Source organism: Choloepus didactylus, chromosome 8, assembly GCF_015220235.1.
Source record: "Choloepus didactylus isolate mChoDid1 chromosome 8, mChoDid1.pri, whole genome shotgun sequence".
In the NCBI taxonomy this organism is placed as follows: Eukaryota; Metazoa; Chordata; class Mammalia; order Pilosa; family Megalonychidae; genus Choloepus; species Choloepus didactylus.
Window position 1 is genome coordinate 24,487,823 of NC_051314.1, and position 15,345 is coordinate 24,503,167.

General features: G+C 42.3%; 1 protein-coding gene across 4 annotated transcripts in view; it reads right to left on the reverse strand.

Moving 5' to 3' along the window:
- CHST11 (carbohydrate sulfotransferase 11) overlaps nt 1–15,345 on the reverse strand; it is a 270,907-nt gene that overhangs the window by 55,525 nt on the left and 200,037 nt on the right. The window lies entirely within an intron of this gene.

Genomic DNA, 15,345 nt, shown 5'->3' on the forward strand with positions numbered 1-15,345 from the left:
CAAAAGGCTCAGTTTCATGACTATAATGGAGACAGCTGTGAGGCAGAAGAACGTGCAGGGAATTGACATGCAGAGAGACCTGGGAGTGGATTTGAGTTCCTCCACCAAGTAGCAGGTTAACCTTGGACCAGTTACTCAGCCTCTCTGAGCCTCAGCTTCTCCCCCTGGGTGACATGTGGTGATTATAAAGATGAAACGAGACCGTGCCTGGAGCAGGAATGGGACTGGACTAGGACAGGCATTCAGTGTCATCATCATCATTATTGTTGTTATGTTTTGCCAGACCAGTTCCTATGACTTTTCCTTCGGGAATCTTATGTCTGCTTATACCTTGACCCTTTCACTATGCCATATTCCCTAAAATCAGCAGGAATGAGGGAGACCCTTCCCTTCTTCATTAATCTAATGTGGTGACATCCCAAAATTGCCCAGCATGGGGAAGAGGGGGTTGAAACTGCAGTCAATACCATAATCATACTAAAGTATTATGAGGGGCTAAGTACCATGCTGATTGCTTTTCATGCAACCTTCCCATTTTACATGCTTAATTACTAGTATTATTTCCATTTTCCAGATGAGGAAACTGAGGCACTGAGAGGTTAATTTCCCCAAAGTCACTTAATTAGGCAGAAGCAGGGACAGGACTTGAACTCAGATGATTTGACTTTGAAAACTGCCCTTCTGGCTACCATACTGCCTCATGAGTACATAATTTTCAGAGTAAACAGAGGAGGGAAAAAGTCACATTAAATCTGGTATTTCATGAATTACGGGCAGTGGGATAGAAATGAATAAGTAAACTATAGTAGTTATGTGGGGACAGCTTGAAGAAAAATGGGCACCACAGCTTACAACAGCAGTAGTGGGCAGGATGATTCCTTGGTCTAAGTGAAAACAAGGGGAATTCAGGGAAGGACTACAAAAGAAGACAGAATTACAGAGGCCCCGGGCCTCACCACTCAGCAAGCTGGGGACACAGCGTCACTTTCGGCCCCTGCTGAGTGATGCTGAGCAGTCAGTGCTAGCAGAGGACTAAGATTCTCTCTCAGCATCACTGAAGAGATCCAACCAGAGATACATAGAAGGGTCCCAGCTACTCTGCTCATTTCACAGATTAGGAAACTAAGGACTGGGGAAGTGAAACAGCCTGTCGAGGCTCCCAGAATAGGCAAGTGGGAGTCATGTATTGCTGATGTCATTCGTTCATTCATTCATTCATTCATTCAACAGACACTTAATGAGCACCAACTATCTGAAATTCACCAAGAGACAAGCATCATGTTCTCAATGACTCAACAATCTAGACTAGTGCTGTCCCATAGAGATACAACATGAGCCGCAGTTGTGATTTAAAATATTCTGGCCAGCTACATTAAAAAAAGTAAAAAGAAAAATATGAAACTAATTCTAATAATTTATTTAACTCCCTATATCAAAATTAGTGCTGTTTCAACATGCAGTCAATATTTAACAATTAATGAGATATTTTACTTTTTCTCTACTAAGTCTTCAAAATCTGCTGTGTATTTTACCCTTATAGCACCTCTCAATTTGGACCAGCCACATTTCCAGTGCTCAATGGCCCGATCTGGCCAGTGGCTACCCTATTGGACAGCAGAAATGTAGAGCCATGGTTCTCAATCTTACTATGAGTTAGAATCACATGGACAGCTTGTTAAAAACGCAAATTTCCACAGCCCACCCAGAAGCTCGTTTCATTAGATGTAGGGTGGGGCCTGGCAATCTGCATTTTACCCAGCACTCCAGGGGATCCCTATGCAGTTGGGCATATTGGAACCAGTGAGATGAGAAAATTCAGCCTGGTCATTTATTGTGCCTAATGGAGTTCAGCTAGATAGTCAGTGAGGACTCTTCCCTAATTCATATTGATTAGGAAAAGCTGGATCTTAATTAGCAAAGCCTGAAATAAAGACTACATTTGACCACATTTCAAATTACTTTTAGGTATAAAGAGTAAACTCAAAAGAGTTTTCAAGTAGAGGCTGTTTGCTTTAATGAATAGATAAGACTTCCTGATTAATAACAAAGAATATTCATTTGCACACACTGTTTTAAACTCTTTAAAAGCCAATTTATTTTCTTAAGATTAAACAAACCCTCAATCATGGTTCCAGCATTAATTTGTTCAACAGAAAAAGCTTTCTGGTGCTGCCTATGCTGAACTGGTAAGTGTGGGAATGAAGGAGATAGGAGGTATTCATCAGTAAGCATTAATTAAGTGCCTTATGTACGACAGACATGGTCCTCAGCCCCGAGAGTACAGAGATGAATGAGGAATCTCTGCTCTGGAAGAGTTCAGAAGGTAGCTGACAAGACAGCAAAGCTCTATGGGAGTATAGAGAGGAAAAGATTAATTCTGCCCTGGAGGGTGGAGAAGGCTCCCCAGACAAGAACGGAGAGGAGCCTCAAGTGACTAGAAGGTGTTTAACAAGAAGAGCCGGGACCTTGTCACAGAGTATTTGGAGAATGGTGGGCAAAGAGATTGGACACCAGGATGGAGACAATGGAGATGATGCTGGAGAAACAGGCTGGGGTTGAGATGGTGAAAGACCCTGAAGTCCACCCTTAGGCATTTGGATTTGGGCCAGCAGATAACCAGGGGTCATAATAGCAGTTATACGAATGCAAAAAGCAAGGCATCAGTAAATGGTGGATGAAAAAATGGATTGGTCAACGCAAGCATGAAATGAATGGATAGATTAAAATGGGTGAAACTGGAGTCAGGAAGCCTGTGATGACATGGGGACAGCTGTCCAGGTAAGAGGTGGGTAATGAGACGTGGACCAAGAGGAAAGAAAGTCAAGACAGTGAAACTGCTTAAGGAGTCACCCTTCACAAGGCTGAGGCTGAGAAGTAATACTGCTGTGCCAGAGGCAGAAAAGTTCCAGGAGAGGAAGAGAGGAGGCTTATGAGGACAGAATCTCCAAGAGCCCCAGAGAAGGATGATGCTGAACTCTAGGATGTAGAGAGCATTCCTTTTCACAGGCAGATGTTTGCACTTCTGCACAAACCCCTCATTTTTACACTTTTTATTTTTTCAATGGAGAGGCCACTCAACTGATAGGAATTGCAAAACATCTGCCAATATCAAGTGGTGGGGAGGATACAGGAAAACAAGAACCTGCCTCTGCTGACGGAGGACACATACTCGAGGGAAACTCGTCTTTTTGTATCCAGAAGTGGGAGTGCACCAGAATGTCCAAATCAATGTAAAATTTTTAGCGACAAAAAATTGGAAGGAACGTATCTATCTAAAGAGACATGGATAAATAAAATGTGGTATAGTCATATATGGAATATAGTCATACGATGGAATATGATAGAGCATATAAAACCAACTAAGGCCGCCACAGGGCCAGACCTCAAAACTTAAGGTTGAGTGAAGCAGGCAAACTGAAGAAGAATAAATTTAGTGTGACAGCACCTATATGAATTATGAAAACTTCAACAGCATATTGTGCATGGCTACGTACATAGGGAATAAAAGTACAAAAACATAGACTGAAAGGCTATATAGTAAATTCATAATAGAGCTTGGGAGGAGGGGGGTGAAAGGGAGATTCAAGAGATTTCTACTTTGGTGATGATTTATTTCTATTATATGCAGACATATAAGAGATCTGAAGCAAATATGACAAAATACAATACTCCTGAGTTAGAAGTGGTGCGTGCAAGAATGTATTATCCTGTTCTCTGTACTTTCCCTTATCTTCAAAAATTTTTCCAAATTAAAAAAAAAAAAAAAAGATGGGGTGGATGGGAGCCAAACAGAACGCTTGGAAACCATCTACCAAGCCATTCACTGCTGGCCACTTCACAGAGAAAAGGCAATCTGCAGGCGGTTATTTAACACACCTAGGGAAGTCCTCAGAGATCCAGTGTGGCACTGTGTACAGTGAGAATGACCGCTCAGGCAAAGGCAAAATAAACACATCTCCTGTGCTTCCCTTTCTCACCCCTGCCAAAGTGGGGGTGGGGGTGTCACCTCATTTATTTATACAAGGTCCTCTTCATGTGTATGCTTCCAATAACGCTATTCATCTGGTTGGCTCCTCTAGGGCTGCCCCACTGTTCCCAGCAGACTGGGAGCCTCACATCACTGCACAGAGTCATCTCCAAGTTACCTCGGTACCTGACAACACCAAACATGCACTAGAAAGGAGAACTGTGACGGGATAAGCTGGGGCTGCAGGAATGTCTTCCCCCATTCTGGCAAAGAGCTCTGTGGTCACAGAATTTTAAAAAACCTATTTAATAAGTAAATTCAAGCACACTGATGGTGGACTGGTAGAGCAAGCTCTGAAATAAGATAAAAACATCGGTCTGGGCACCCTCAAGTTACTGTTATGGGTTGAATTGTGTTCTCCCCTTATTTGGATATAGGGTTGTTGCAAATGGAATTAGTTAAATTAAGGTGTCCTTGTAAGAAATGGAGAGGAGAGAGACTCTGGGAGAAGGTGGGCATGTGACAACAGGGGCAGAGACTGAAGTGCTACAGCTGCAAGCCAAGGAGTGCCGGTCAAGGTTTCTCCCCTACAGAGTTCAGATTTCTAACCTCCAGAACAGTGAGACAATACATTTCCTTTGTTCTAAGCCACCCAGTTTGTGGTACTTTGTTATGGCAGCCCTGGGAAACTAAGATGGTCATTGTTATGCCTTCAGGGCTTTGCACAAAAGTAGGTGCTCAGGATTTGTGTGATCAGTAGTGGAACCACAAGGAAACACACATACACACGTTTTTGAGACGTGTGCTTTTGTGAGTTTTATCTTGCTTAATGGAGCAGTACACCTGATGGTTAAAAATGTCCATTCTGGAATCAAATTCCTAAGTTCTAGGAAAAGACGCCAAACCTCTTTTTGCCTTAGTATCTTTACCTGGTAAGGGTCTTTACAGGGCTAAGATAAGACCCTTAAGCACAGCAGCTGGCCCATAAAAAGCACTCAGTAAAGTTAGAATTTTCACTATTTAGTCCTCATAGCAAGCCAGTGGGGCAGGCAGTACCATGCCCATTTTAGAGATGGGGAAGCTGAGGTTCAACGTTCAAGGTCACCTACAATGCCAGGATTTGAAGGCGGCTCATCTAGCTCCAATTCCCCATGCCTCTTGCTGCTGCCACTTCCCAGTAACTGACTCAATGACCAGCTGCTGGTGTCTTCCCTTGAGGCTTTGTTTTCCACCCAGCAAAGGATCTGGTGGGAAACCCCTCAGCCAGCTGAAGCCACCAGCTTTTCCTGCAGTGTGGGAGCCTGGAATCCGAGAACTTGCACTCCCACATTGAGAGGAGAAGCTGCAGACTCAAGTCACTCTTGCTAAGCACCCAGAGAAGGCAGAAAGTTCTGATGTAAAGAGAAGTGGAAACTCAGATGGGCTCCCCACTCCCCACTGGCCCCAGGACCGATGATGAGAGACAAACAGCTCTAGCATCCGTTTGACCTTTTTATCCCAGGGGTTCAAAGAATTTCAGCCACACACCTCACAAAAGCTCACACCTCTTGTCACATTCATGCTTCGCTTTACTGAAGAAAATGTGATCCCGATAGAACTCTTAACGGGCGATCTGGGCGAAGGTCCACTCTACATCAAACTCAATCCTTCGTTAAAGTGGTGTCAAAACAGAATGCTACCAGAGTCCATCTATGCAGTTTTTTTTCCTGACTTGTTGAGGCAGCACCCCAAGGACACACGGAACACCACTTGGAAACCATTAGCTTGTATGTCTGAATTCTCTAACTCTTAATTTGCCTGAACAAAGAAAAGATGGATGTGGTCTCCACTGACTGTTTCTCCACAGCATAGGGTTACCAAGCCAGGTGAACTTGCTATGTCCTATTACACATTTTGGTTGCAGAAGAACAAGACAAGAATATTCAGCCATTATAACGAAGCATTCCAGTAGCATGTGTAGTTTTGTAGATATTTAATAATCTGTTACTGAGGAATAGATTTATATGAAGGGGACAGTGGATAGGCATTAAGAAAAAAAATTCTCTCTTTGCACTAGATTCTTGCCTAGGCACAAAAATTTTGCAATAAATATTTCACCTGTGCATAGTTAGTTGTATCCACATTTTTAAAACCTTATTCATCAAATATTTTTTAATGTGTACACCAGGACCAGTGTGAAGATTTTAGGGTAAAAAAAGAAAAAAAAGATGGAGTCTCTAGGCTTTTGGTACTTAGAGATATTGCATAACTATTTCATGCTGAAATATTTACAATTATAAAAGAAAAGTACCTTAAGGCAGAGAAAGCCACTCTGTATTCTCAACTTGGCTAGAATTACCAGAAAATAAATGTTATGTTATAATATAATTGCAATAATGATCACATATTTTAATATGTGATAGTTCATACTTGAAAATTTTCAGGAATTGATCATTGAGGTGACAAAATAAATTGTCCAAACAAACAAAAAAAAAGGGCTATGCCCCTGATCATGGATGAGCCCAGATTTTTCAAGGATATGACCACAAAATACATGTTTTTTAAAATATCTGTGATTCAAAAAAAAAAAAAAAAAATCTGCGAATGGTGTCCTGGTCACCAGGAATACCTGAACTCTGAGGGCCCACTGCACCGTCTGGCATGGAGTAAGTGCTCAGTGAGTGATGAATAAGGGGAATGGGATGGTAGCTAGCAAATGCAGCCCTGGGAAGGAGGTGGTATTATCCATATCTCATGGGTTAAGGAGGTTAAGTGGCTTGTCCAGGGCCCCCACTGCTGTAGAGGTGGGCTTTTTTTTTTTTAATTAATGACAGCCATTTATTGAGTGCCAGACCCCATATATACATTACTTTATTTAAACTCACAACCTCCCCATGAGGCAAGCCCTATTATTATCCTCATTTCCAGATGAGGACATTGAGGCTCAGAGAGGTTAAGTAATTTGATTCAGGTCACACAACTGGTAAGTACTGAGGATTGAAACTGAGGGGGTTTGATTCTGTAGCCCAAGCTCAACTACCATATTATTATCCCCATTTTACAGAATAAAGAAACTGTAGGCCAGAGAGGTTCAGGGACTCGGTTAAAGTCATGGAACGAGTCAGTGATGGAGAGGATTTGAACCAAGGATTGTCTGCTGTCAAAGATCCCACGGTGCCTGCTGGGTGCACACTTTCAACGTTCCCAACTGTGATTCTCTTTCATCCTAGATCAAAACACACTGTGGTCTCCCTATTCATCCTTAGGGAAGTTGCTGCTTCTCTCTGAGCCCCACTCCACCAAGGGAAACATTCTAAAGCATAGCTTAACGTTCTAATCTTCAGATTGCTTTGTCCGAGGTCTATGGGCTTTTGAGCTGTCTCCCCTCTCCTCTGCCTATAAAACACGTGGCAAAGCTTTCTGAGCAATGAATACTCCAGTTAACAAAGCTGGGCAATGCGGTAAACCTTTGATACAAAGCCGTGGACCAAATCAAGCCAGCTGCCTGTTTTTTGTTTTGTTTTGTTTTATGGTCCTAGAGCTAAAAATGGTTTTTATACTTTTAAACGGCAATATCTTTGATTTTGCACCTTGGCCTACAAAGCCTAACCTATCCACTATCTGGTCCTTTAAGAAAAAGTTCGCAGACTCTTACATATATTTCATTTTATATAAGAGGTTCTAGAGGAGGGGGCTGTGCCTGGGGCCAGAAGCCAGAGACCTCCTTGACTAGTCTCAGGCCTTGGAAGCCCTGCAGCCGCAGCTCTCACCACATACCCTGCTTCGCTTGGCTAACTCCTATTTATCCATCATTCTCAGCCTAGTCGTAACTTCCCCCAAGACCAAATCGGGGCCCATCTCTGTGCCCCCACATTCTCATAGCCTCCTGTAACCCCCATATCATAGTGCTTGGCACATTGCATTAGTGCTGCCACTTTCTTGTCTCCCCCCCAATGGACTGTAGACTCCATGAGGGCAGGAACCATTCTGCCAGGGACAAAAAGCAGAACCCAGGTGATCACACATCCTGGTTTGCTTGAGACAGTCCCAGCTTATGCCCAATGACCCAGCATAAATATTAATGACACCCCCCTTCATTCTCAAAAGTGTCCTGGTTTGGAGCATAAATGACATTGCTATCCTATGTATTGAAGAATAATTGAAGAGCATGGACTCGGGGTTCAAATTTCAGTTCTTCCATGTTCTAGTCGTGTGACACTGGGTAATTTATTTAACCTCTCTGAGCCTCAATTTTCTCATCTGTAAAATGGGGATAATAATAGTATTTACCGCATAGGTTTGTTGTGAGGATTCAATGAATTACGGTGCATAAAACAGTAAAACAGTACATGGCAAATAGCAAGTACAATGTAAGGGTTAGCTGTTCTTGCTGTTTATGGTGAATCCTGGTGTCTAATGCAGTACCTTGTGCACAGCAGACAGTCACACATGCTGGAAGCCTGACTGCAGGGATGGGCATAGGGGCCCTGCAGCCCAGGATGCCAGAGCTGGCCAGGAAGCGTCAGTTGGAGCAGTTTGGCTCCGGGAATTCCTACCCTGTGGGCTGAGGCTCACTCCAGAGGCATAATTGTGAGGTGCTGCCTTCAGGAAAATTGAACTGTGTCAGGAACCACGTGTTCTATCTGGGAAGAAATGAACCTCCCTCGCACAATTTCATCACCTTGCTCTGAACATCCAAAAAACTTACGTGCATTTAAAAAGTGACAATAACAAAATTTAAAAAATAGAAGAATGGGACTTCATCAAAATTAAAACCTTTTGTGCATCAAAGGATTTATCAAGAAAGTGAAAAGATAACTTATTAGAGAATGGAGAAAATAGTTGCAAATCATCTACCGATAAAGGTTTAGTATGTAGACTATATAGAAACAATCCTTACCAAGCAATAACAAAAAGACAAACAACCCAATTTAGAAATTGGCAAAGGACTTGAATAGACATTTTTCCAACAAAGATATAGAAATGGCCGACAAACACATGAAAAGATGTCCAACATCAGTGGTCTTTAAGGAAATGCAAATCAAAACTACAATGAGATACTATTTCATAATCACTAGGATGGCTGTAATAATTTAAAAAGGAAAATAATGTGTTGGTGAGGATGTGGAGAAGTTGGAACCCTCGTACACTGCTGGTGGGAATGTAAAATGGTGAATCAGCTGTGGAAAACAGTTTGGTGGTTCCTCAAAAAGATAAACATAGAATTACTACATGACTTAGCAATTCCACTCTTTGGTATATATCCAAGAGAAATGAAATCTGTGCATGTTTGCATAGAAACTTGTACATAAATGTTTATAACAGCATTATTCATAATAGCCAAAAGATGGAAACAACCCAAATTTCCATTAATGGATGAAGAGATAAATAAAATGGGTATATCTATACAATGGAATATTATTCAGCTATAAAAAGGAATGACCTTACGATACCTGCTACAACATGGATGAACCTTGAAAACATTATGATAAGTGAAAGAAACAAGACACAAAAGGTCACAAATTGTAAGATTGCTTTTACAGAAAATATCCAAAACTGCCAAATAATAGAGGCAGAAGGCAGATTAGTGGATGCCTGGGGCTGGGGAAAGGATGGATGGAGAGTGATTACATAATGCAATCAGGTGTTCTGGAGTGACGAAAAGTTTGGAAACTTGAGAGAGGTGGTGGTTGAATAACACTGTAAAAGCACAAAATGCCACTGAACTGTCCATTTTAAAATGGCTAATTGAATGTTACGTGCATTTTATCTTGATGTTTATAAAAGTGACAATAGAATCAAAGCAACAAAGAGGCACCCATGAGGCACGGTCTTGTGCAGGACACAGCTCGCGTTCAGAGGCACAGGAGCTGAAGCTAAGAGAAGAGGAACAGTTTGCCTGAGTCAGTGATGCCCCAGGACACTCACTCACTGCACTGTCACTCTCTGCAGCGTCTGAGTGCTACCCCGGCTGGGCACCCAAGAATCCATGTGGTCTGCATAAGGCTGCCTGCCACAGCTTGACATCCCTTGTCACAATCTTACAGGATGACAATACAAGAAATCATGAATCTGCTGGGCCCACTACATTTTTTCTAATATTCTTTAAAATAGACAACGGCGATTAAGATAAAAATTGTTGGTCTGTGCCACGCTTTGGGGGAAGGCTGGCTTAGGCTCATCCAACGGTTAGTTGCTGAGCTGGAAGTCCAACTCTCATTTTATAATCAGCTGATGCTGTCTCCAGGAACCCTTCCTTGGTGAAAGATGACAGGACCCACAACATGGCATCATCTGGCACAGCCCGAGCTGCAAGGAAGTTCGGAACGAGCTGGCCCAAACCATCATGTGCCTACTTGGGAAACTGCGGCACATGATCAGTCCTATGTCAACCCATCCCTCAGGGGCAGGAGCGGAGGCAGAACCCACGTCTTCTGACTCCAGACCTGGCGAAAGTCCTTTCCTAAGTTTCTCAACTTAGCCAATAGCAGGTTCTTTCAACAAGACAAAGCGTTTCTTAGATGTTGGCCAAAGAGGATCCTAACATGCGGTAATTATAGTGAGATAAACTGTATTTCTAAAAATACCATACTGATCTTCATTTCTCTGCTCAGCCAGGTTTTACTTTCTACCTGACGTCTTTTTTTTTTTTTTTAAATACAGGTCATTTCTCCATTTCTCTATGACTGGCAAGGGCTCGGTTCTTGGTCCTAATATATCCATTTCTCACATGACCTCGAGTCAGAAACCAACTTTTATTCCATCAAGGAAACAGTAAGTGAAGGCAACTTCAAAAAGAGTAAGGACTGTTTCAGCAAATTGGAAAGAGAACCACGAACGAACTGATTCACCTTCAGAATGCATAAAAGACATTGTGACAGAAAAGGAAGATCTAAATCCTGAAGGGCTCCCCAAGTCGTGTCTCTAGGATGTACTTCTTCCTGTCAATTCCATTTTATTAGAAAGCTATTAACCAGATTCTCCTTTATTTATGGGTACAGTGTTATTTTAATGAAAACTAAATCTTGCGTGCTCTTTCTTCACAATCCTTTCTCAGCCCACTTGATTTCCTGTGGCAACATGGGAATCATTTATATTTAAATCTTCACCTTAGTCACAAAGAGCTTTAGCTCACCCGAATGGGGAGACAAGGATTACCAGTGGATCAAGTCAAAACGGTCTCAAGAACTTCAGGCAAACTCATCTAGTGCTGCTCGTTTAACCTACCCGGTTTTGACCTAAATTAAGATTCTTAAAAAATGACTTGGAACAAAAAACATACCCTGGCATTTTGTGATGAGGTGTGTGTGGGATAAGAAAAGGAGGAAAGGGGAAATAAGGAACGTGGGAGATGGTGCAGAGGGGCAGAGCTGGGGTCCGGGACTGGATTGTTCTCCAGTGAAGCAGATGGCACTGGAATCATCCTTTTTTCACCGGCTCTCGCCTCTCCCAGTGTGACCCTCCCTCTGCCCTGAGTTAAAGGCTGGGGGCCTCCCCCACCAGATCTCTCACCTCAAGCAGGTACCCAGTCTGTCCTGGGCATCCTCAGAGTGCAGAACCAACACAGTGCCTGGCACGGAAGAGTCAAATAAATGTGGTTACTCTTATTAATACAATGACAGTGGGTGATCAGTAAAAGGTCGTGGATTGAATGCGTGCGAGAGCCAGACGGGACGCACTTTTCCTCAGCTTTCTAGACGCTGGCCCCAGGCTTAACCGGAGCACAAATACAAACTTGGGTCTGTGTCCAGGTCAGCCCTTGGGTCCCCCTCCAAACCCACTCCCCACTCCCCCTGGCAATGGGAAAAGTTTCCCTTGTGGTTCTAGGAGGAGGAAGTTGCCCACTGCAGGAGGGAGGAGGTGATTTAGGACCCTGAGGTTTCATCAGAAGGGATTTGGACTGGAACCAAGGTTTATTTTGGTGGTGAATTCTTTTCCTAACTACAAAAGCAACGTGTATAAAAGCAGATGACTTGAGGAACAAATGAGGAAAGGTACAAAGGAATAAAGCCCAAATCATACAAAAAATCCTAATACCCAAAGGTAATTCTGTTAACATTTTGATGTATGTGTTTCTGTGCATGTATCTATATACCAAGAATTGTACCATACAGTTTCTATACTCAAAAGCCTACTGTTTTTATTTTAGTAGTCATTTATGACTGTTTTCCCATGTCTATAGATTTTATTCTATAACATTATCTTAAGGGCTCTGTACGTTTTCATTGCATGACTGTGGCAAAATATACCTAACCAAGCCCCTATTTGTGGTTACTCATCTAGTTCCAGTTTTTTGTATTATAAATACTACTTGATTGAACATCCTCAAGGATCTTTAACAACCTATTTCTGCATGTATGTGTGATGATTATCTTAGGGATGTTTTAAGGGCTTTAACATGTGTTGGGTTGATGTTTTAATATTTGTTTTTGTTTCTAGCAAAGCAAGAGAGACAAAAATGCCCAAAGGGGGGAAAATTTCTTTTGGCAAGATTCTTAATATGTTGTTATAATTCATATTCTTATAGCACTGTGGTTAAGAACGTGGGCTTGGGGGCTCTTGAGCCAGGCTGCCTGGGTCACATCCCACTTCCCTGCTTAGTGGCTCAGGGGTTAGTGGTGAGTCACTTAACTTCTCCTTGCCTCAGTTTTCCCATCTATAAAATGGGGATAATACTAGTGCTCACCTTCTAGGGTTGCTGTAAAGATCAATTTGTCAATACCCGTGCAAAGCACTTGCTAACACTGTGATCAAGGACGAGGACCACACTCCAGGGATTTGCCTAAACCCACTTTTCCAACAGTAAACTACTTATCCACAGTTAAAAACCAACAGAATTACAGTCACCTAACTGCTTGCATCTCATTTCAAAACAGAAGTTTCCCTTCCATTTCCCCTCTGCTGTAAGAGCCTGGAGTTCTAAAGGCACACATGGGGACCCCACTTTATAACCACACAACAACCACACTTTAGGGTTTTCCGAGAATCATAGGCATATCTCAACACCATGCAGGGAAGTGATGTAGAGAAAATATGACCACACAGTTGCCAAATTCGAGTGTGTATTCTCACCTCCCTTCCACACTGGCCGAGAACAGGAAATACAAAATGACAATTCCCCACCCACCCCCCAACAGCATCAAACAGTATGAAATGCAAGTACAATATGAAAACAGCTGAATTGGGACTATTTCTCCCAGGAAATCCTGTTGTTGTTACTAAAACCCAAAGTTGTGAAAGAAAACTTTTCTTTGGAGCTATCTGGAATATGATAATTCTGGACAGAAAAGGCCAATTTCTTTTAAAGGAACCTTGTGCAAAATTGATTTTTGGGCTCCATCTCCTCATCTCAGCTCACAGCACCTGTTCGCTTCTCGAAAGTTGTCTAAAGGCCACTCTGGGTTCAAATCCTTGCCCCTGCTTTCTAGATGTGACTTTGGGCAAGTTTTTAAGTTATGTGGACTCAGTCTCTTAATCTGTAAAATGGAGACTGTCACAGCCTCTACTTAATGGGATGGTTGGAGGGTGAAATGAGATAATGCAAGTAAAGAGCACTTAGCAGGTATGCAATATACAGTACGTGCTCAATAAATGTGAGCCTTTATTTTTAATCATTATTAGCATTGTGCTAAGATATATACATGCTTACTTAGTGCCTCTGATGTGCAAAGTGTTTTTGAGAATTCAGTCAACTACCACTGCCTTGACCGCCTGAATGAGAAGAAGGAAAAGCATAAAGCACTTGGATGCTAAAACAATGGCCCCAAAAGTGCTGGGGACTGGCATGGGCCCTGCTGACTTAACTGGGGCAACTGTGAACCCTTGGCCCTATCACTACTGGTAGTGCTTGGCAATCTCTAGGAAGAGTGCTGTGTTAACTGTGGGTTTGTGGCTTCTAAGCAGGAGACGGGCCATGTGCCTTGGAAGTTAGGTGCTACATAATTCTCAAACCAACACCTACAGAGGGACATAAGGGGAACTGATGGAAAATATAAATCCTAAAGACAACAATGACAACAAAAGACAAAAGACTCCACTTAGCAGCTACTTTTTTTGCTTTAATAGTATCCATAGTTGTCAAGCCCTGCCTACAGGTCCTAAAGTCCCAGATAAGGAGCCTGTAGAGTGACAAGTAGGAAATGAATTGGTGTGAATCCAGTAGCAGAATCAGGTTACCCACTCTTTATTACAGTAATTGTCAACTGACCACCTGGTCTTGAGTCTCCTGCCCTTTGGTGAGCAGGGAATAACAAGTTGCTTAACCACTTAAATCACTTAGAGTACAGCTTTCCCATGGTCTGGCACCTGGGGGGTAGTTAGCCAAGTCCTGGACCACCACAAGGGAGGTTGAGCAGCTATCTCATTTGACTTTTAGGAAAGTCAAGTCAACCAACCCCATGAATCACTACGTAGAAATGTTTTGAATGAATTCTTGGAACCTTCAGAAAACACCAGAGTGTCTGCTTGGGAAGTCCCCAACTAGCATCAGTGGAATGGCATAAAACAACTCATGTCTCAGGGAGTGTAGAGGCGGAGGGTAGAAATTCAGCACCAGCAGTGCCGGGAGCTGTTATTTTGACCTAACTTGCTCCAAATGCAAGTCCAGGCATAATCTCACACGCAAAATCCCTGCTCAGCTCAACCACCACAACAGCATTTATTAAGCACTATTGTGTGCCAAGCACTCCACATACCTTATTGCATTTAATTGTCACAGTAATCTTGCAAGTAGGTATTCACCCAGGTGAATCCTGACATGAAGCTCAGAGAGGCCAACAGACTTGCCCGAGGTCACACAGCTAATAAGCATTGGCATCCCCAGTCACCAACTCATACTTTATGCCTTAATGATTAATGGTTAAAAATGGAAAAAAGGTGTTCAAAATTTACCACTGGGTAATAAATTACAGCTTAATATTTTCAATAAAAAGCAACTCTAAGTAACTTGAGACAAGCATGTGTATAAAAAGTCATAATGTAAGTCTGGGTTTCTTATATCAAGCAACCTAATTTCCTTATACATATATATCAAGGGATGGAAAAGCAGAATTTCAAGCCAAATTGAATAAAAAGCGGGCAGTAACATCACACCTCAGCCTTTCCAGGAGGCAATATATTAAGATTTCTTTAGGCCTTACATCTAGTGTTTCTTGAGCAATAAGACAGATGAGGTTTTGCAGATTTATTTCAGCATAAATTAATGCTAACCATCTGGATGGATAAGATAACCAAATAGCCATAAAATCTTGGCAACCTCCAATGTAATAAAAGAGCTCAGAGAGGAGGAAAAAGCTATGTAGAGTTTATTGGAGGAATTCCAAAGTCATCACAGAGTTTACTAAGATTTTGACTTACTCTTGCACTTTAATCATAATATATTTGCAACTTGGAGGATTACG